Here is a 22374-nt window from a genome sequence, read left to right on the forward strand (position 1 = left end):
TTGTAACACTGTAATATATTTGTTTATGTATGTATTTATCACTCCTACAAGATGGTACTCAGGGCCATATAAAATTTACCTTTATCTACTATATGCAAAACCATCCACCATGTGAGCACAATGCTCTGTACATAGTAGATTCTCTAAAAGTGTGTGTGTTGGGGGACCTGGGTGGCTCAGTTGGTTAAGGGTCCAATGCTTAATTTCAGCGTAGATCATGATCTCAAGATTATAAGATTGAGCCCTATGTCAGGCTCTGTGCTCAGCATGGATACTGCTTAGGATTCTCTCTCTCTTGCTCTCTGCCTCTCTCTGCTCTCTCTCTCTCTCTCTCTCTCTCTCTCTCTCAATCTAAAGCCTACAGCACCCGGGATTCCCAGGCGGTCTCCCATCCAAGTACTAACCAGGCCCGACCCTGCTTAGCTTTGGAGATCAGATGAGATCTGGTGCATTCAGGGTGGTATGGCCGTAGACTCTCTCAATCTAAAAAAAAGATGTGTGTGTGTGTGTTGGATGGTAAGACCCTGCTATAATGTTTTCAGGATTATAGGTAGACTCTGTTTAAGGCATCTAGCACAACCCTCGGCACATACTTGGCTGTCATCTGGAAACATCATGCTAAGGTGTTAATGGCTGATAACTGTGCCAGGCCATTTCTATAGGGGTATTTAACGAGGAATCTAAAGAGATGAGTCTTCGTTTAGGGCTCCTGGACCAAGTGGGAGGCATGCTTGGGGACAGGGCTCCTCTAATCGTTCCATATGGGCAATGGGACCCTCAGCCTTCACACGTGAAGCAATCCATGCTTGCTGAAGTTAACTGTGTAGAGTGAGATGCCCTGCTATCCATCCTGGGAGAACTTGGGGAACTGGAGTGGAAGCATCCAGGTCATCTATCATTCTGCACAGAGTTGAGCAGAATATTGGTTAAATGAGTTAATAAAGGCATCAGAGCTAGGGTGTGAATGAGAACTCTAGTGTAGGGTTCTTTGCAAGCGTCACCTCACTGGCTTGCTGCTTCTCACAAAGGTGGAGAAAGACTCAGAGTGTCAAAGGAACAAGGAACTTCACAGCTCCGCCATTTGGTGAGCAGGTGGCTCTCTGTGCCCTTCTGATAACCATGAGTGTTCCCATCCTCTTCATTTGGTGCTAGTCCTGGGGAGCACAGACGCAGGCTGGAGGTGGTGTCTTTATTAGAGACATTAGCCACCAGGGGAGCCTGCTCAGAGTTTCACATGGTTTTCTGCTGAGCAGGGGGTCTAGCAAAGTCACCAGACTCCACATGATTTAATTAGACACAAGTTTTCAAGCTTTGTTTGTGTTCCCAGGATTTGGCATGATGGTACAGCTGGGACCCTGGTATCTCGGCTTCCTCTGTTTAGGTAATTGGTACAGCAGGGAGGGCTTTATTGGACCAACGGTAAGTTTTCTCCACTGAAGATTTCCAATACCCAAAATACATTTCACTGACTTTAAATGAGTCACTGGATACACTCCAGCCAAAGAAGGCATACATCTTAGAAACTCTGTGGCTTAAATTCTTTGCTAAGGCTTGGGAAAGGCAGGATTTGAAACCTAACACACTCAACTCTTAACCTTAGAGCTGTGGAGTTAATTCTTTTTTGGTAGCTTTCTCTATAGATTATCTCCTTTGTATGTTTCAGAATGCTGTCAATCCAAACCAGAAGTATGACATAGGAATCCATCGTATCACTAGCCCCCCGCCATCCGGTTTCTCTCTCTCTATCCTGCTGTAACTTGTCACAGCTACTGTCACTTTCTCCTTCCCCTCAGCCATCTCATTGCCAGGTGACCCATCACGGAGGCTCCAAGTGGCCTATGCACTGTCATTGATCCTTTCTGCACCCATGGCAGACGGGACTAATTAATCGATCACAGCACACTTTCTCAAAGAGCTGGGTCTTGTGTGTGGAGTCCTACTCAGGAGAGCCTCAGGCAGCACCACTGATCAGTGAAAGTTAGCATGTGAGATAAAACCTATTTCCCCAATTAAGCGGTTTCTATTGACTCCTAGAAATAAAAAATGAGGAATTTAGCTCACTTATACTATTCCTTCTCCTGCTTTTTCTCCTCCAGGGTTTTTAGTGTTTCTACTGATCATCTTTGTAACTTTCAATAACAGCATCAATTTCCTCTTTTTTGTTCAATTAACTTTTAACAGTATTTCTTGATTTTCTACTTTGTAAAAAGAAGGTATTAGCTTTTTTATGGTTTCCTGCAACTTTTCTCTCCCATTTTACTTTCCCATGACCTCTATATTGTCATATTGTTAACCCTTACATCTTTTCCTTTATATAGCGTGTCTTGATCACTCTTAATGAAACAGTCTACCTCCACCAATCTATCCTTGTTAGTCTGCTTTATTTATTTGTCTTTATAGCATTTTCTAACCACTTAAAATAGTACATATTTATTTTTTAATGATCTCTCTCCAGCTAGAGTTTAAATTTCATAAAAGGAGGGAATTTGTTTGTTTTGCTTAGTGCTATATCCCTAGCACCTGGAATACTGTTGGCATGGTAAGTGAGATGCTTAATAAATACTCGTGTAAGAATAAATGAATTCTAATCATGCTCTGTACCCCATTTAACTTTTTTGTTATTTTTGTTTTTTTCTTTTTAGAGAGAGAGAGAGAGCAGGGGAAGGAGAGACAGAGGGAGAGGGAGAAGGAGAGGGAGACGGGGAGAGAGAGAGAGAGAGAACCTCAAGCAGGTTCCACACTTGGGGCTCCATCTCATGATCCTGAAATCATGACCTGAGCCAATATCAAGAATTGGACACTTAACCGACTGAGGCACCCAGGTGTCCCCCATCTTAGACCACCCCCTTCCCGGTTAACTTTTATTGTGCATGAGGAAGCTGTCCGACCCTGCGATATGAAAGGATAACCTCACCTTTGGGACTACTAGAGCATTGAAAACATCCATTGAAGGCATTCGCCAACTCAGGTTCCCATTAAAAGGAAATTGCTTAACTGATAATCTAGCTTTAACCTTATAAAGCACATTGACTTCCTGAGGGAATGGAACCCAGATCAGGCAAATTTTGATAGGAAGGAGGAAAAAGCGAAGTTTCAGAACATGAGTTTGTTTAGGGACTTCAATTTGGGAGTTGTGAGATTATGCAGCTCAAAATATAAATGGAAAGGAGGAATAGAAAAGAAAAAGGAACATTACCTACTTAAAATATCTCTTATTGGACCGGCTAACAAATACATGTATAGCAACAATCGTGTTCTGAAAAGACTGGCCTTTGGGGCAGGCACATCTGGGCTTAATATTTTGCTGCTATTCTCTCAGTTCTGTGACATTTGTTGAGTTACTCACCGTCTCTGAAAATTGATGAGTGCTAGTCATAAAGATGAACCTATGTTGAATAACATCTCCGTATTCCTGCTAAACTGCTCAAGCACAAAATGGAAAGAGTTTCTCAGTGCGCTGGGGGGAAGATGAGAAAACAAGAGCTGTACTGTTCAGTTATAAATAATGAGAGGAGCTTAAATGCTAAAAGCACTTCATTATCTCATGTGACAAGGAGCTAGGTCATCTCTGGCCTAGTTCAGCGGCTCTGTAAAGCTAGTGAGCAAGGCCAGAGTCTAGTTTTAGCCGTTTTCCTTGAGATTTAAGAGGGCTGCAGCAGCTTGAAGACTATTCTGACATGACAGAAAAGTTAGAGAGTTGGAAAAGGGCTTTCTCATGTTCCCTGCTCTTTTATCAGGGTGGAAGCTCCTTCTGAGAAGGGCCAGGCCACTTTCAGGGAGGCTTAGCTCTCAGCGATGATGGGAAACAAGGGGAAGGCATAGGCAGGCACCATCATGGAAGCAGGCTCTGCCCATCGGAGGCGGGGTGGGTGCCTAAACAAGGTCTGCTCCAGAGATCACCTGACCCAGGGCATATGTCTGGAGCAGGTAGGTGTATCCCTTCCTCTGCAACATGTAGTACTGGTCAGTGAATAGACAACCTGAGGGGAATATCTTCCTGTAAACCTGAAGAGTAAATTCTTAGTGAGAGTTACCACTTGCTCCTATGTTCCAGATACTTCACAAACATAAACATCTTTAAAGTCTTCCGGCACCATCTCCTAAAGCAGGTAGCATTATTTCTCTGTTACAGCTCCAGAAATGTGTGGCCAGTTGCCTGAAGCCCGTGAACTAGGAAGTGGCTGAGCCAGGATTTGAGGAGCCTTCTGACTCCTGTGTTCCTTTTACTCCTTTGTCTCTACCACACTCTTTCCCCAAATGCCCACCTGCCGCAGACTAGTGGAGGTAATAAGAAGATGGCTAAATTACTGCCTCTGAGGCCCTTTCTAACATAGTCATTTATGAAGCGAGCCTATTTTGATGGTTTTAAGAGATCTTTCAGTTATTTTTATTTTTCTCCTATTGACCTAACACTCTTTTTTTTTTTTTAAGTGTGCTTAGGTATGATTCAGTGATTCTGAATACTTTTCTATTTTTCTTCCATGTTTAATTTTTCTTTCTGACTGTTCACTCTTGTTTGCAGCTCCTGTGGTTGGATAAAGCCAGGGCAATTCTTTGGATGTCAATCATTTTGAAAGGCGACTTTCTTGCATGACTTGGTAAGATCTGAAAGGAGGATAACCACAATGGGGAGGCTGTGGTGAGTCGTCCCCAGGCAGCTGGCGGTCTTGAGCATCGAAATGTAATTGCTCTATTTTATTCACCACGGCCTGCCCGCTGTGTTCATCAGACTGCCCAGTGGAACAGAAGGCAATCAGGGCCGAGGCGGCCTCAGAAAGTCAGGCACACACAAAACCAAAGTTAAAAATATGTAAAAAATTACTTGAATCTGATTTGCTCTCATACTACTCAATTTCTGGATAAGAACAAGAGGAAACAGTGCAAAACTGGGGCACTAAAATTCATCTTCGCTAAAGAAAATGCAGGGAGAGCTGTGAACATTTAATAACCTCAGTATCCAACTGCCCATAGTAAGTGCTTGTTTAATGCATAGACCAGACAGGAAGATTCAGAAGGCAGGCAACTCAAGGCCTTTTCAATTTATTTAAGGAACTCTTTGATCTGTTTTGAAATTTAGGATTCTGCTTTTGACTTTGTTAGATAAAGTTGGAGTAGGAATGAATTATTCATATGAAATATTGCCTCAATAACACTGCATCAAATAAACATAATGAAAAGCTGCCCATGTTATATAAGGGAAGCTAAGTCACAACTCTTTTGAATTGCAAAGTTAAGCACTCCGGGCTAGACTCTTCTCCGACATTACCCTATGGAAGAGTCCACTTAGGAGGATGTAACACTCAGATCCTTTTTATTTCCGGTCAGACATGCATTTGTGGTTTATGGGTTTAAACTACAGTTGTAACCATGCTGTTATTAAACCTCACAGTCTCGTCTCGATTTCCATCCAAGTCATCAGAGGCCAGAGAGCAATTTCCACTACAATGTGTTTCACACCACTCCAGCATTTTACTCACCACAGAAATATGGTAACCAGGATTTACCCCCCTACACTCCACAAATTGGGCACAGTATCATATTTTTAGCAGCCACTGAGTGCATACCTATATCTATGCCTTGAAGGGAAAATTTTAAGGCAAATAGAACCCTCGATTTTATCAGTGATGTTTCTTTTCTGACAATGCTTTGGCTAAAAATGAAAAGAGAGAGAAGGGTAAAGTCAACCTAAATAAACTGTGCACGTCAGGGCAGTTGAGCTCTGCTGAAATTCAATAGATCACACTTGAATTCTTGCTGACAAGCCAACTTTAAAGAACTGCAGTTCAATAAATGTATAGGAAGTGGCCAGAGTTAGCCATGGGCAAAATAGTGAGGAAGGCAGAGTTTGCCTTCAGAGTCGCCCTTTCCCTCTGTCCTCTGTCCTTTGGACACTAGAGGCTCCATGGGAGCCGACCCACCACATAAGTGGGTGCTCCATGTTTCCTAATCACTGACTGAGGGCCACTGGAGCGCTCTGTGAAACTGGGTTTCCAGATTGCACTCTGGACCTGAACGGGAGCCTCTGAATTGGGGAGAAACCCGTGCTTTCTAAGTAGGGATGCCAGGCCTGTGCTAGGGGTAGCCAGTGCCCAAGGGACTGAGAGCACAAGCTCTGTGAGCCTTGGGCGAGGTCATAAGCTGCTCTGCCTTAATTCCCTCACCTGTGAAATGGGTCTCACCCCACCGTCTCTCCAAGTGGTTGTGAGCATTCCCTGAGAGATTTTCATACCCACGTGAGTCCCAGGTGTTGGGGGTGTCATAACTTCAAGTGGAAGGAGCTGAGTGTGGAAGCTGGAGGCACTTATTGGTGCTAGAACTTTGGGCCACTAAAGCTTGAGTCTAGGTTTCTTCATTTCCAAGTGAGAAAGGTTAATTCTTGCTGATTTTGTCAAAGACAATTGTTCTGAGGCATAAATGAGACAGAAATAATGGTTCAACTTATATTTTATATTAAATAAGTAAATATGTATATACATACACATATATAAATACACATGTGTATGAATGTTAACATAAATTTAGAGTATAAATTATAAACATATGCACATAGAAAAGAATATATAACACATAACTAAAATAATAATAATGATAGATGTACTTGGTTGAGAACAGACCATATGCCAGGTGCTGTATTTGATATTTTAAGTTGGTAATACTGCTTCTCAAAAGAAAACACCAAGTGTTTGTTGAAGACTTTTACTGGCTCAGCACTGGGTGAGGTGATCTCCAGCATTCAAAACAAGCTCCTGTAGGGCACGCATCATCAACTGGACATCACTCCAAGCACTTGACATACATGCATCAATGTAGTCATCACCAATACTGGGAAGCCGTGTTGTTATTGCCATTTTACAGATGAGAAAAGTGGGGCCCAGGAAGGTTCAGTAACAGCCCCGATGTTACATGATAAGTACTGGAGCTCTAATTAGAACCACACATTCTGGCTCTGAAATTGGCCTTAAAGCACAATTGTAAACTGTATTTATGATACAAAATTTACAAAAATAATATAATGCCTAATAAATATTTATCAGATGAATAAGCAAAGCTTCCTTAGGACTTTGTGTCTTCTATGAATGATACTATCAGACCCGCAGAGAGAACTGCCTGGCCTCCCTTTCTTACTTTTCTTAGCAGATCCCCTCTAGAATACTGTGCTAAGCTCTGGATGTTGTATTTTAAATGGTATGTGCTGTATCTTCCTCCCTTCCTTTTCTCCCTTCTTCCTTCAAAAGTATTTATAAGGCATGTGCTATGTTCTAGGCACCATGCTAAGCTCTGAGAGTTCAGCTACAGACAAGACGGTATGGACTTCACCCTCAGAGAGAACCAATGTTTTAATGAGGAAGAAAAGCAACATAATAATACTTACCAGCATGTGCAATGAACAGGAGTCCTGGGGAATTGCAAGAATCTGGGAGAGTGAGTGGCTGGGCATTCTAAGCATCAGAAAAGATGTCCTTGAGGAAGTGCCAGTGAAGCCAAGACTGGAAGCGTGCATGAGCCAGGTGGTGGGGTTGTTGGTGAAGACCTAGGAGAGGGTGTTTCAGGTACAGGAAATAGCATGGGCGAAGGCCTGCAGGTGAGATGGAGTGCAGCTTGTGGTTGACAGTGACAGAAGTTTTCTATGCCTGGGGCTAATATTTCCAGGGAGGAGATTGGAGATGAGATGAGAAGAAAAGAAGTCAAGGAGCAAACAGATGCAAAGATTTTATGTTAAAGAAAACAAAGCGTTTGATCCTCATGCTCAGAGCTATTGGGAGCTATTGAAGGTTTCCAGCAGGCTGTGGCATGGCAAGAGTAATACTTTAGAAGCGTCACTAGCAGTGGTCTAAAGCTCGAAGGGAACAAAGAGGGAGGCCGAGAGAGAGAGAGAGAGAGAGAGAGAGAGAGAGAGAGAGAATGAGAGAGAGAGGGGAGGAGGCTGCTGCAGGAGGAGATAGCCAGGGGAGGGACCAGGGGGTAAGGAGATGATATCTAGGAGGTACAATCAGCAGGACTTGGCCACTGGCTGTAAAGGAAGGGTGACCAGATATCCCTGGGAAACTGTCTCCTAGAGAACAGAGAATAAATTCATTTGAAGAACTGAGTGAGTTCAGTCGGGAGACGTAGACTGAAGAGGAGACATGTGAGGAAATCTCAAGTATCTGGCATCGAATCGCTTTAAAAATATATTGATGAAACTTATTGTCTCCTGGAAAAGCAATCAGCTGAGTGCATGTGTTAAAATGTCACGTTGGTGCAACAAAATGAGCCCCGTAAGGGTGTTCTGTGAACTTACTGGGAACTGTGAGTGTTTCTCAGCCCCAAGACTCCCCACTATGATCCCAGGGGTGAGGAAGAGGAGTTGGGGGGCTGCCGAAAGAAAGGACAGCTGAGCTCATGCTCTGTCAGGCACCCAGGGGTGCAGAGTGGTCCTTCCTGAGCTGAGCTGTGGGGCTCCTCGGGGTAGGCTTAAAGTTTCAAGGAGGCCAATAGCAGCAAGGCTCAGGGAAGGACTCTGGCAATTGTGTGGCAATTGAGTCAGAGAGGTGAATTCCTCACTCCCGGGTCCGTGCAAGTACACCTGCCAGGCAGGGGGCTTCCCAGTGAGGGCCACATTATGTGGTGTCTGGTGCTCCTTTTTGCAGTCTGTAAATAAATAATTCTAAGGAATCCCACTCCCTCCACTGACAGCAAGCTGTCCATCTCTCAGCCACGGTTGCCCCCTCACAAATCTCATGTGAGGAACACAAGATTATTGCTACAGGAGCTGAGAGTCTCTCTGACCAGTATCATTGTCCTGTCACGCCAGACCTTTGCCACCCTACAGCTTTATTACACTATGACCTCTAGATATTGCCTTTGCCTTCTCTACACGCAACGGGAAAGAGAATGCTCATGTTATCAAGTGAAAGCTACCTTGCCAAGTTCTTTTATGGAGAAGTTTGTTTATAATTCAATGCATGATTTCGATGGAGGGGGGGATTTAAGAAACATCCAGAGGAAAAAATTGTATCCACTCTGGTTCTAGTTTGACTACCTTACAACAAAGATGTAGAGAGTCAGTCTGATGTTAGGGCTCAAAGCGAGCGTGCGTTATCCGTGTTGTTTACAATTCCTTTCGAGAGTACTTGCAAGCTCTATAATGTGAACAAATGGCTGCTAAGGACCTTACTAATGCTGTCAAATTCACTTTACTTATGTCCACTTTTTTTTTTTTAACCTGGGTTTGCTAAGTAAATAGAAGCCTATCACCCCTGTGCCACCTTTCTTCCTCAGGGTTATGCTTTTAAAAGTGTTCTCAACAGGAAATAAGTTTCATTAGGGCTTGGAAAACAAATTGGTGAGGTTGACAGATTCTGTGGTTTGATGGAAGTTCAATTATAATTGTGTAACATAATATAGCAAGTGCAGATGAAATCCTATTAAGGGCTAGAAATCCAATATCTCATCTCTATGACTTTTAATTGATCCTTACACATATTGTCATTGCAGTCAAATATCTGAGCTGATTCTGGTACACATAAACAAATGTAAGCACATTAACTCTGTTAATAATTTTAACAAGTCATCTGTATTTCCCATTAGACCATCTCCAGTTTTGCCTTGGCATAATTAAAGATATCATCAGTGATAAGCCTAACTCGTTATTTAAAGCATGCATGTATTGAAGTCTTGCTCTTATCATTAACTAAATCGTGATATAATCTATGCAGCCATCATTCAAAAATTAGACTTTTTCTTTCTGTGAAGTAAGTATGGATAGTTGGGGATGGGGGACGGCGGGAGAAGGAGGTCTTACGGGTGGTGAGGAAACCACAGACGAAGAGTGGAAAGTCTCATTTCTAGTCTTGACCTCATCATTAAAATAGCCTGGTGAGGTCTTTAACCTTTTTGAACCTATTTCATCACTTTTGGTTACAAAGATGTCCTAGTTTTTTTTTTTCTCTCAGCACTAACATTCTGTTTTCTGTGAGGCAGACACTGACTCCCTGCTTTGCTGATCATTAACAGATGGATATAAAAACTATGGCCTTCATGTTCATTTCTGCTCAAGTTTCATAGAGCCAGACTATGTAAGCTCATGTGTAGGGGGAGGTGATCTAGGGATGTATTTTTCTTGTGGATTGTTACATCTGCAACATCAAGTCCAGGGCCTGGCATTTGCTCAGTCAATATTTGTTGAATGAGTGAATAAATGAATGAATGAATGAATGAGTGAACGCATGCATTCTAGTCATTCTGCTTTTCCCATGAAGATGGAGTGCCTGGATATCCCCACTCAGCATCCCTTGTGATACTATCCTTTAGCTAGAAGAAAACACCGTGGTTACCTGTGAAAGTACATCTTTAATGACATGATCTGACACCAAATGCCTTCTCCTGGTCTTAATGAAATGGAAGTGAATCAGAACAAACCACTGCCTCCAGGACTGTTCCCCACTCTTGCCTATTAGTCAGAACACAGAGTGGAGATGCTTTCCTGTTAGTCAAATGCAGGCAGAGACTTAATTTGTTAGTTTCCAGTTCACTCAAAGTGGGAACTATTTGCATGTGCTGCAAATATGACATTTGAGAATGTTCTTTGAGTGCTCAGAGAATATTAAAGTCTACACCGTGCTGTAAACAAAAACAACTTTTAATACCAGCTATGACTAATCCAGTGCTTTTGTTCATTAGGTTGAACAAACATTCTGATTTGCAATCAAATATCTACAATTACCCTGAAAGCTTGAGAAAAATCCTCCCTGGCATGAGATCATTTAAGAACAGATAAGATTCATTCCTTGATAGACAATCTCCATGCACAGGTGATCCCAGTAAACAGTCTTTTCAGAGTGATTTTTAGCAAATGAATAGTGTATTGGGGGAGGGGGTTATCTGTTTAAGTTCATCACTTCATGAAATCATCTTTGCATACATTAGCATACATTCATTTTACTGATTCTTTGTTTCTTTTGATGGGGGATACTCCTTCTGCTCCTTATTTCATCTGATTTTCTTTTGAAGTGAAGAACCCCTTTCTTCTTTAGGTGTCCTTTGAAAATAAATAGACGTTCCTGCACATTAAAAAAAATAGCTGAGTTCTAATAGCAGGGCTTCATTAGGACCAAAAGCCCCATGGAAAAATTATTAGTGCAGTTCTTCCTGCATTAAATACACACACACACACACACACACACACACACACACACATTTCATTAAGGACAGAAGCTCCACAGAAAAATTATTAGCGCACTTCCTCCTGTACTAAAGACTTCTAGGAAGATGGAGAGAAGCTGTTTGAGAACATTAGGGATTCCTGAAGTGAAGGAGATCAACTCAAGGTGATACCAACCTCTCTCTCGGATTAGTGACCTTTTGCTTGGTTTTTCTTGTTTGCCCAGCAAAGACTTTTGACATATTCCCCAGGACCCTTAATTCCCCTCTGCTTGGCACATTACCAGCAATATAAAAAAGAGAGAAAGCGAGAAGCTCTCATTTTATCTTTGAGCTGCTTAAATATTTATGTTCTAATTTGTTATTGACTTCATGTGAAGTTTTATCAAAATATAGATGGAAAAGTTTAAAGATCGCTCCTGGGAGAGCACTTAATCCATTTAAAAATAAATTTCTAATGGCCAGATTTTCTGGGCTTAAAACATGAAGCTATGAGAGAAAGCAAAACCAAAGAGGCCCAGTTTATATGCTGACATTTGTAAACGAGGATAAAGAAACTTGGTAATGAAAATGCTAATCAAATATCATTGTGAATGCTCATTTTTTTTCATTTTTCTAATATTTGATGGAAGCCTTTACTAGATTTCTATTTTAATTACTTTTCATTTGCAAAAACTGAAGCCTAATTAAAAAAACACCCTAGGGCAAACCCTTGGGGATGGGTCTTCCTTGCATTCCACGTCCAGTTTCTAGCTCACATTTAGCCTACTCATGTGTCCTTAGACACTTAATATGTTAATTCTTTCAGAAATAGTTATATGTTAAATGCAGGGACTGGGCAACATCGATGAAAATGACTGAAATTCTAATGGTGACATTTTGGAGATTGAAAAGAGAGAGAAACTTAAGTAGATCATATGACAGATATGCTTTCAAATGGAGCCATACAGGTGGTTGCCCTAAGATATATCCCCAGGCACTGCTGTCTTTTGATATAACTAACATCATTTGCTCTTCTGTTCTGAGACTTTGCTGACTTGTTTTTGACCAAAGTTCTTAGAGCAGTGAGGTCCATGTCTCAAAGAAGAAGAGCCTTATCTGAGGAGACTGTTGAATAACTATTTCAAAATTCCAACCCACTGAGATTTATTTTACTGGCAACAGTAGTATATATTTTGATTACTTTATAAAGGCTGGAATACTGCTTTGTTTATTTTGGTTGGTCAAAGATTGTCTTGTCTGCTTGGATCAAAATTTCCCATATTTTAGGACTCAGATCAGGCCCAGTTCACAGAAAACTGGTATGGTTTCTCAAAACGAATCTAAATTTGAAAAGAGAAAGAAAGGCAGGAAGGAAGGAAGGAAAGAAGAGAAGGAGATAAAAAAGAGAGAAAGAAAGAGAACTCTGTGCAGTCCCAGATTTTTGTCTGTCTTTCCAGAAGTGGGATACAGCCTCCTCTGGGGAATGAGAAGGTCCCCACCAAAGAGATCGAAGAAGAAAACAAACACGTAGGACATCTCATAGAAGCAGTGTGCACTCCTTTCAGATCCAGCAGTGCTGGATCAGGCTCAGAGCTAGATATGCTTCAGTCAAAAAGACAGGTACCACCCTTGTCCTGAAATTGGCCCACACTCTAACACACAATCTTCTACCAGTTATATCTTTTTGAGCTACGTACAAATGGCAGAGTGTTCAACATAGTGCCTGGGGCGGCTTCCAGCTTGGAGGCTGTTGGCTGAGCAGAGCTTCTAGAGTTCGCCAATCCCCTTGTGAGAGATTTAATGATGTGGTAGTGATGATTGTCCCTTGTTGAAATGGAGGCTACCAATTCTTGGAAGACCTGAGATGCATTCGTATAATGCATGTCACCCAGCTCTAATGCCCAAATTCTGGCCTAATTCCTTACTACTGTACCAGTGCTGTTCTTCATCTCAAGCATCGTACGTGCACAGTGGATTAGTCAGGAAATGGAACCGATAGGACATCTATGTCTATATACCTACATATTTACATGTATATCTGTCTGTGTGTCTTTATTTACTGTAAGGATTGGATCATGTGACGGTGGCCTGTAGTCTGCCATCTATATGTTGCAGGCCCAGCAAAGCCAGGGGTGGAGTTTGGGGCCTGCGAGCTGGAGAGCCGAAGGAGTAGATTCTAGTCCAGATCTGAAGGCCTGAGAATCAAGAGTGTTGAGGGCAGGAGATCTGTGCACCAGCTCCTATGGTTGGGCAGAGAAAGAGGCTCTCCAACCTCCCTCTGCCTTCTGTTTCCATTCGGGCCTTCAGGCCTTCAACAGATTGGATGATGCTCATTCATGCTGAGGAGAGCCATCTGCTTTCATCTGGCGTCAGCACCTATTCCAATGCTTATCTCATCTTCCGATGTAAATCATCTCCTGCATTCTGGAGCAGAGAGGTAAAAAGATATGATTCTTAATCATCTTCCCCATGTCCATTTTTTATCCCTTCCCCAAATATACACATATACACAAGGTTTTGGGTACGGTGGCTCTCTTTAATGCTCCTACACTTTTGTTTCCTTTATACTTTCAATGTGATGTATATTTGGTGTGTATGTGCATGTTTGGTGGGGTAGGGCGGGTGGTTTAGGGAGCCTGAGCTGGATGACAGAAAAGGTTTTGTTTTGTTTAGTAAAGAATATATCTGTTCTTTATTATATATAGGTATACACACATCATCCATCTCTGTCTGTCTCTTTCTCATCTATTTGTCCCTTTATCTAATTTTGTGTCAGAATATTATCTGTACTACTGATGACACTCCCCCCCCATTATAGTTTCATTTGGGGAACCCTAACGTGGGCCTGACAAAAATACTTCTAGAAGTCACAAAATTCTGACTCCCTACTGGTTAGTAAGGCAAGAATCAGCTGATGATGTCATTCATCTATCAAATATTAATTGAGAGCTTGTAAGATAGGTGCCATGTTAGCTTTCTTACTACCCATCTCAAATTCTTTTCCCTTGCCTCTTTCTATAGAAGTTGCAAAACTAAACCCTTACATTTGTAGACAACCTAAAGCTATGGGTGACCATGTAGCAGTATTCTGGCCAATGAAACCTAAGTAGGAAATATTGTGTGAGATGTCAGAGAAGACCTTTGCTCTCTTGGCACAATAGTTAGCACCATTTGCCTTTATTCTATAGCCTAGCTTCCTTTATATTACCTGGAATAAAGATGTGGTATCTGGAGCTCTAGCAGCCACAGCATGATTATGAAGTAAGACCAAGAGAATTAGTGACCATGACTCCAATATCCTTCACCTTATGAGTGCACACAAGCCATTACCTCTCAGATTTCTTGTATAAGCCCAGACAATTGGGTTTTCTAAGACTCACAACCAAATGCAACCCCTGACTGATATAGGTAGGCACTGGGAAAATAGTGGAAAGAAGACTTGATGGAGTCTCTAGCCTGATTTTGTGAACAAGACAAGTCTATGGAAGTTGAGGTCTTTAAGCAGTGTCCTCCACAGACATGCCTTAGAAGCTCAGGACTCATTTCCTGCCTGAGAAACCTGGAGGACAGAGACCAATAAAACACAATTCTGGGTATTAATGCAGAATCAGTGGCAACTCCAGTGTTAATCCTGCAGGCTGGAAATAAATTATGCTCTGTCTCTACCAGACTGAATCTTTGCTAAAACAGCATTAATACCTATTTATATTTTTCTATCAATATTTCATAAATTTGAAGAGAAACAACTTGAAAGAATTCAGATGATTTTTTTTCTCCGTGTGTGCTTTCAGAGCATCAATTATTGCTGTGGGGCACCTTCAGCATTGCCTAAAGCTGCAATAAATTCCCTAGTTCTACCTTTGAAGATTTTAGAAATGCTAATAGTGGAATGTGTATGAATTATTACTCTTGCTCTAACACAGCAATACTCTCCTGAAGAGTAAACAAAATCTTCATTCAATTTAAGATGAATGATAATTTTTTTTGGTTTGAGTTAGAGAAGTGTGAGTGGAGGGTGGGAGGGATGTGTGAACTTCTTAATTGTTTTAAATTCAGTGTCTCATTGAGTGAAGAATATAGATAGGTCAAAGAAGATGGTTAGTATAGTATCTTTACATTTTTTTCTAAATATTTCTCATTTTCTAACTCATCTGATTCTTATGAAAATATTGTTTGGCAGGTAGATTAAATATAACTATTTCCATTTTGCAGATGGGGAGATCAAAGCGTATAGTATTTCTTCTTGATGGGCTTCTCAATGTTTCAGGAAGACAAAACTCACTACTCACAATTGGTATAAAAATGGTGATCTACTGGTCCTATCTATTAGTTTGTAGTCCTTCAAACTTGGTAATTAAAACAAAACAAAACTTGACCAACTTTCCTCATTCCACTCTTGAAAACAACAACCAAAGAATGAAAATATTTGTGAATCTATTTATATTTGATCCAACTTGAACCAGGGGAGGTAAAGAGGGAATAAAGAAGGGAGAAAGGAGCATCAGCAGTAGCAGCTATTGAATATTTGTTGTAGGCTGGGAAAGTGTGGGAGATATGACATATAACATCTCAGGGACTCTGAATAAGGGCTTTGTGGGAGATGCATTATTCACACCTCACAGGTGGAGAGGTCGGTTTAGAGAAGTTAGTCCAAGGTCATACAGGTAGGATATCATGGAAGAGTGCTCATTCTGAGGAATCTGTTTTCAGTGTGTCTCTCTTAGGATTTTGTTTATTTCATCTAAGTTATCTAATTTTTTGTATACAGTTGTTCATAGTATTCCCTTCTAATCCTTTACATTTATATAAGGTTGGTGGTAATACTCCTTGTTTCATTTCTGAGTCAAGTAATTTGAGTCTTCTCTTTTTTTTTTTTTCTTGATCAGTCTGGTTAAATGATTGTCAATTTTGTTGATCTTTTCAAATAATGAACTTTTGGTTTTGTCAGTTTTCACTACTGTTTCTCTATTCTCTATTTCTTTTATTTCTGTTCTAATCTTTATTATTTCCTTTCTTCTACTTGCTTCAGATTTGGTTTGCTCTTCCTTTTTTTCAGTGTTCTCAGGTAGAAGGCTAGATTATTGATTTGAGACCTTTCTTTTTTTTAGGTATAGACATTTATTATAATTTCCTTCCAAATACTGCTCTAGTATACATTTTCCCCCAAGTACTGCTTTAATTGTATCCTATAAATTTTGCTGTATTCTTTTATTGTTTTGTTTTCATCAACTCAAAGTATTTCCTAATTTTGTTTACAATTTCTTCTTTGATTTATTGATATTTAAGAAGTGTCAATTATTTAATTTCTACATATTTGTGAATTTCTCAATTTTTTTTATTACTGAGTTCTTTTTCTTTTAAGATTTTTATTTATTTATTCACAAGAGAGACACACACACACACACACACACAGAGGCAGAAACATAGGTAGAGGTAGAAGCAGGCTCACTGTGGGGAACCTGATGTGGGATCCCAGGACCCCAGGATCACACCCTGAGTGGAAGGCAGACAGTCAAGCATTGAGCCACCCAGGCACCCTTGTTATAAAGTTCTAACTTCATCCTATTGTGATTTGAGAATAGTCTTTGTATACTTTTAATGTTTTTATTGAGTTTTTTTTTTAATGATCTAGCATAAGGTCTCTACTTGTGAATGATCCATGTGTGTGCTAGAGAAGAATGTGTATTCTGCTTTTTTGTTGGGTGAAATGTTCTATTGTTGTTAGGTCTAGTTGATTTATAATGTCATGAATTTTTCTATATATTTGTTAATTTTCCATCTGGTTGTTGTATCCACTATTGACAGTACAATATTGAAGTTTACAATCAGAATAGTTGAATTGTCTATTTCTCCCTTCAATTAGTCACTTTTTGCTTGTGTATTTTGGAGACTCTCTTGTTAGGTGCATATGTGTTGATAAGTGCTATGTCATACTGATGGATAGATCCATTTATTATTATAAAGTGATTCTCCTTATCTCCAGTAACATATTTTTGTTTTAAAGTCTACTTTGTCTTATATTAATATAGTCATTCTAGCTCTCTTTTGATTGCTCTTTTCATGATACAACTTGCATTGAAGTGAGCTGGAGTGTGAGGTCATGGAGTGGGTCATGGCTCAAATACCATTGACTCTTGCTGTTCTTATCAAGATTGATTAGATTTTTCTTGAATGAATGTTTTTCCATTTGTTAATGCCATTAGGTCAATTTATGGAGACTTTAAATTATTTAAAAAACAAACTTCACCAGTTATGATTTTGTTGGAGAGATGATCCATGGAGTTCTTTACACTACTATTGTAGGAGTTCTCCTCAAACTTGATTTTAAACTCATCTTCTGGGATCCCTGGGTGGTGCAGCGGTTTGGCCCGTGCCTTTGGCCCAGGGCGCGATCCTGGAGACCCGGGATCGAATCCCACATCGGGCTCCCGGTGCATGGAGCCTGCTTCTCCCTCCGCCTGTGTCTCTGCCTCTCTCTCTCTCTCTATCTCTGTGACTATCATAAATAAATAAAAAAATAAAAAAAAAAATAAACTCATCTTCTCACCACTCCCACAACACACCATTCCTTTCAGATTCAACTGGAATTTAAATGACCTGAAGTGAGGAAAAATATGGAATCTGTTTTTTCATGTCTCCTTCCATTTCTTTTTCTAGATATGGGAGAAAGGATTAAGGGAATGGATGAATGTGTATTTATCTTTTTAATGTAACTGGGTGGTTATATTTTTACCTTTTAATAAGTTTCTTCAATTTCCCCAACTGAAGAAAATGGTCATTTTGTGCCCTCCATGTAGTGGCATCCAATTCTTGCTTTTTCGTTGTGTGTGTGTGTGTGTTTGTGTGTGTGAATTTTGTGGAGTGTTCCACGAAGCCTCCCTACCACATGTTAATCTGAAATAGGAGACTAATATCTCATGGGTTAGTGATCTTTCTTCTGTATTCCAAAAGGTCTCCAAACTGGGGTCTCAAGAGACTATGTACTCTATGCAGCAGCAGGGATGGGAATCTTTCCAGGATGAGTAGAATTTGAATGCCCCATTTCCAAGGATCTGCCTTACCTGATTTTTCTCTTTGGGGGGGGGGCTCATTATTGGGTGTTTGATAGGAGTCTCAAAGTTTTAAGCATAACTTGGTTTTAATTTAGTACTAGAGTCTAGAAGATTTTAATGGTGCATAATTAAATCAAGTATAATTCTTAAAATCAGTAATGAAGGATAGGTATGGTATCATAAAATAAACAATAGCTTTAGTATCAATTAAACAAAGATGAAAATTGTATTCCCATTATTGAAATGTTACTTAACCATTCAAGTATAACTCTCAAATTCACTATGCTATATAAACTACTTTATCTTTCCTTACTTGGGGGAAAGTTGACCTTTTGGTTCTAATCAAGCTTTTAACTGATTGAATGAAGCCTGTTCACATTAGGGAGGGCAATCTGCTTTATTCAATCTACTGATTTAAATGTTAATCTCATCAAAAACACCCTCACAGAGACACCAGCATAATATTTTATCAAAGAGGTAGGCACTTTGTGGCCCAGTCAAGTTGACACATGAAATTAACCATGATACTCCCTCCCTCCCTTCTTCCCTTCTTGCCCCATCTTCTTGGCTTTAGTCAACAGGAGTTGAGCTTCTGTTGCACTGAGCTGGGTGTAGAGTGAATGAGCAGGTTGTAGCTCAAATGCATGGATTCTTGCTGTTCTTCTCAAGATTTACTAAATTTTTCTTTTTTTTTTTTTTGATGATTTACTTATTTTTTTATTTGAGAGAGAGAGAGAGAGAGAGAGAGAGAGAGCCAGGGGAGGGGAAGATGGAGGGAGAGAGAATCTCAACAGACTCCTGCTGAGCACAGAGCCCAATACAGGGCTTAATGGGGCTCAATGGGGCTTCATCTCACAACCTGAGATCATGACCTGAGCTGAAATCTAGAGCTGGACACTTAATCAATTGAGCCACCCAGGTACCTCCAAATTTACTAAATTTTTCCTGAATAAAAGCCCAAATTACTAAAAGCCATTAGGAAAAATTTCAGACTCTAAAATTTAAAATCCATTGGATAAAATGGAATTCTTTCTCTCTCCCTCCTTCCTTCACTTCCTCACTTCTTGCCAGAATTCCTTCTTTTCCCACTCTCTACCTTTCTTCTTTCCTTCCTATTTTCCCTTCTAACACATGCTTATTAGAACCTATAGCCCTACCATAGTCATATTAATAGGAGAGTAATTTATATAATCATCCTCATTTATCAAACTCTTTGGGGAAATAACTTGCAAAGATTGGAGATCTGCAAACTCTAAATGTGGGAACTGAAATGCCAGCCCTTGGATTCCCTGTGGGAAGTGTCGCCTAGGAAAGAGGTTTATAATGGTAAGGGTCAGACAAGATTTTTTAATGGAATGTTTACCTCAAAAGTCATCTGTATTCTGTGACTTAGAGAAGAAAACTTTACTGGGAATTGTGCATTTATTGGTTTCAGTGTTCTGGATTTGGTCTTGATTTCAAGATTTTAATTATTTTAAATTAATATACATGACTTGACACTATTGCTTTTCTTTTTAATGAATTTAAATATTGGTCTAAACCAGTAACCAAAAATCTAGTAAAATAATGATTGTCCACTGCAACAAGTGGGTTTTTGTTTTTGATCATAACATTATTGAATATTTTTATGCTTAGATGTAAATGAAATTTCATTTTAGGGATATTGCACGTTATATATCTTAAAGTAGTATTTTGTTTAGATTTTCCCTAAATTATTTGTGCTGCTACATCAGAAAATTGAATAATGATTTTGTCATTTTCTTTATTAAAAATAGGTGAAGCAGTTGTTTTGAAGCTAGTGTTATATGAACCATCTCTAATTTAACACGTTAATCATGGATGCTTGGGGGGAATATTTTGGAATCAAAGTATCAAGAATAATTATTATCTTCTCAAACAACAGGCATTTATTTTGTGTGTGTTGCACATGTGTTTTTGTTCAATTCGAAAAATGGAGATTAAATGTCCTTTATGTCCAAGGACCTGTACCAGAGACACAAAAGTCTTCCATCAATTTTCAGACTAATTAGAGAGTGGGGGACATGCAATTGAGATAGTAGAAATTCTAAGAAAGTTCCTTTAGTGGTTGTAATAAATTCTACAGTTTCAAAGAGAGTAAGTGCAATTTATTTGAGGGTCCAGAAAATGCACAAGGGAGGTGATATTATAATTAGTAATATATACACTTTAAGTTGGAATTAATTGCTTCTGCTTCCATATTTTTTGCATTGTCATCATAGTATTTGTTTCATTCAGCTTTAGCATACTTCATTATTTGTATTTGCTTATCTGACTGGTTTTAAAGCTTCTTGAGGACAGGGACCTAGTCATAATCATATTTGCTCCAAATACTTGCCATTCCTTTGTATCCTTTCTCCTAATCCCCATGCTAGTGGCTAAACAAATGTTTGTTTAATTACATTTGGCACTATGATGAAGAGAAAATGATGCAGAAGCTCAGGGCTCTAGTCTATATGAACCAAATACCTTTTGATAAGAGGGTTTAAGATTAACAGATAAATCCTCTGGTAGTAATTAACACTTTCCTCTGAAAACAGTCAGGGCCCAGATAGACAGGAGGTCAGAGCCATGAAAATATTTTTGAGAAGCAAGGGGAATATGGCAGGACATACTTGTTTACAGACACACAGGAGAAAAAAGGTAAGCAGTGCTTGCTACAGTTCAATAGTGACTTGAAGTGTTAATCTGTACCTATGAGTTTAGATGTATTTTAGCTTCTGTTGAGGATTAACTATAGTGCCTACAGACTATGCAAAACTGTGTTATAAGATATGAATAGGAAAAGAAGACCTGGTTCCTGCCCTCAAGTGGCTTTTCAAAATATATTTTCAACAGAATTGTTTCTCTTGCTTCGCCTTTCCTATTTTTTTTTTTTTTTTAATACCTAGGGCTGTTGATTCTCCCCACCCAGCACCAGCTATTTCCGGATTCTAAAGCTGATCTTGAGTGAGGCAGACATATAGTGTCATATTCACTATTTAGGAGGACTTGAAAATGAATCTTACCCCTGGACCTGGGATCCAGGACTCAGCTCAGCCATGAGTGTTAGGCTCCATTGCTTCCTTGAATCTTCTCCTTAACAGTTAGATTTGGGATGACCACTGTCTTGTTATCACATGGTTAGAGTTATATGTTATTTGCTAGCCTCTCTTTTACCTGGTCCGGCATGTTTGTTCCTTTAATCTTCTGCTTTAGCCACAAGAGTGTCAGCCATATACCTCTCTGCCCATTTCCTCTGGCCCCAAATACTAATCTGTTTGGGTCCTTCCAATGTCTTTCTCTGAGGGATGGCACATCCTAGTATATCAGACTATAGGCCCCAACTCTGTAGGGAATGGGAAAATCTCCCACGACTGCCATTACCATGCTCTTCTATTTTCTGAGACGCCCTGCTCTCCTCCTTTTTAAATTTGCCATTTCTGTGCACTCTGTCTGTAAGACCAGACAAACCAGGATTAATGGTTTCCTGGATCATGCCATGTTTGCCATACCCCTTGGAATCTCAACCTTAGACTATCCAGCTGTCTTTCCCTGGTCCAGTCTTTGTAGCTGCACCAGATTCTGTGCTATCCCCACCTCATTCTTACTTTACCTGGTTTTTCTCCTCTTTCTTCCACTTCCATGTTTCTGAGGACCCTTCCTACTTCAAGCTCAAGTCCAGTAGGTATTGCCAAATTGATCTCCTTGTATTAAATGACGCTTCTAATCTAGTTAGAATAATTTTCTTAGCAGATATATATGTATATATATGTGTGTGTGTATATATACACATATATATTTCTTAGCAGATATGGAAATAAATATGTATATATATCTATATATACACACACACACCTATTCATCCATAATCCATTCTTTTTAAATATTAACTTTGTGTCCAAGTGTTAGCATTTCTTTTCATCCATCCAACAGATATTTAGTTAGAAACTACTGGGTAGTCCCGGTGGCTCAGTGGTTTGGCGCTGCCTTTGGCCCAGGGCGTGATCCTGGAGACACAGGATCCAGTCCCGTGTTGGGCCCCCTGCATGGAGAGGAGCCCTCTCCCTCTGCCTGTGTCTCTGCCTCTCTCTCTCTCTCTCTCTCTTTCTCTCTCTCTCTGTGTCTCTCATGCATAAATAAATAAAATCTGAAAAAAAAAAAACTACTGAATTTAAGCCATCTGGCTCAAATGATTATT

The 22374-nt window shown here is 40.0% G+C and overlaps 1 non-coding gene across 1 annotated transcript; it reads right to left on the reverse strand.

Annotated features, from left to right (window-relative positions):
* Positions 1–355: 355 nt before the first annotated feature.
* Positions 356–474, reverse strand: LOC121481687. Its single transcript, XR_005985359.1, has one exon. It is a non-coding gene; the product is annotated as a 5S ribosomal RNA (ribosomal RNA).
* Between the last annotated feature and the right edge of the window lie 21900 nt (positions 475–22374).

This window comes from Vulpes lagopus, chromosome 23, assembly GCF_018345385.1.
Source record: "Vulpes lagopus strain Blue_001 chromosome 23, ASM1834538v1, whole genome shotgun sequence".
NCBI lineage: Eukaryota > Metazoa > Chordata > Mammalia > Carnivora > Canidae > Vulpes > Vulpes lagopus.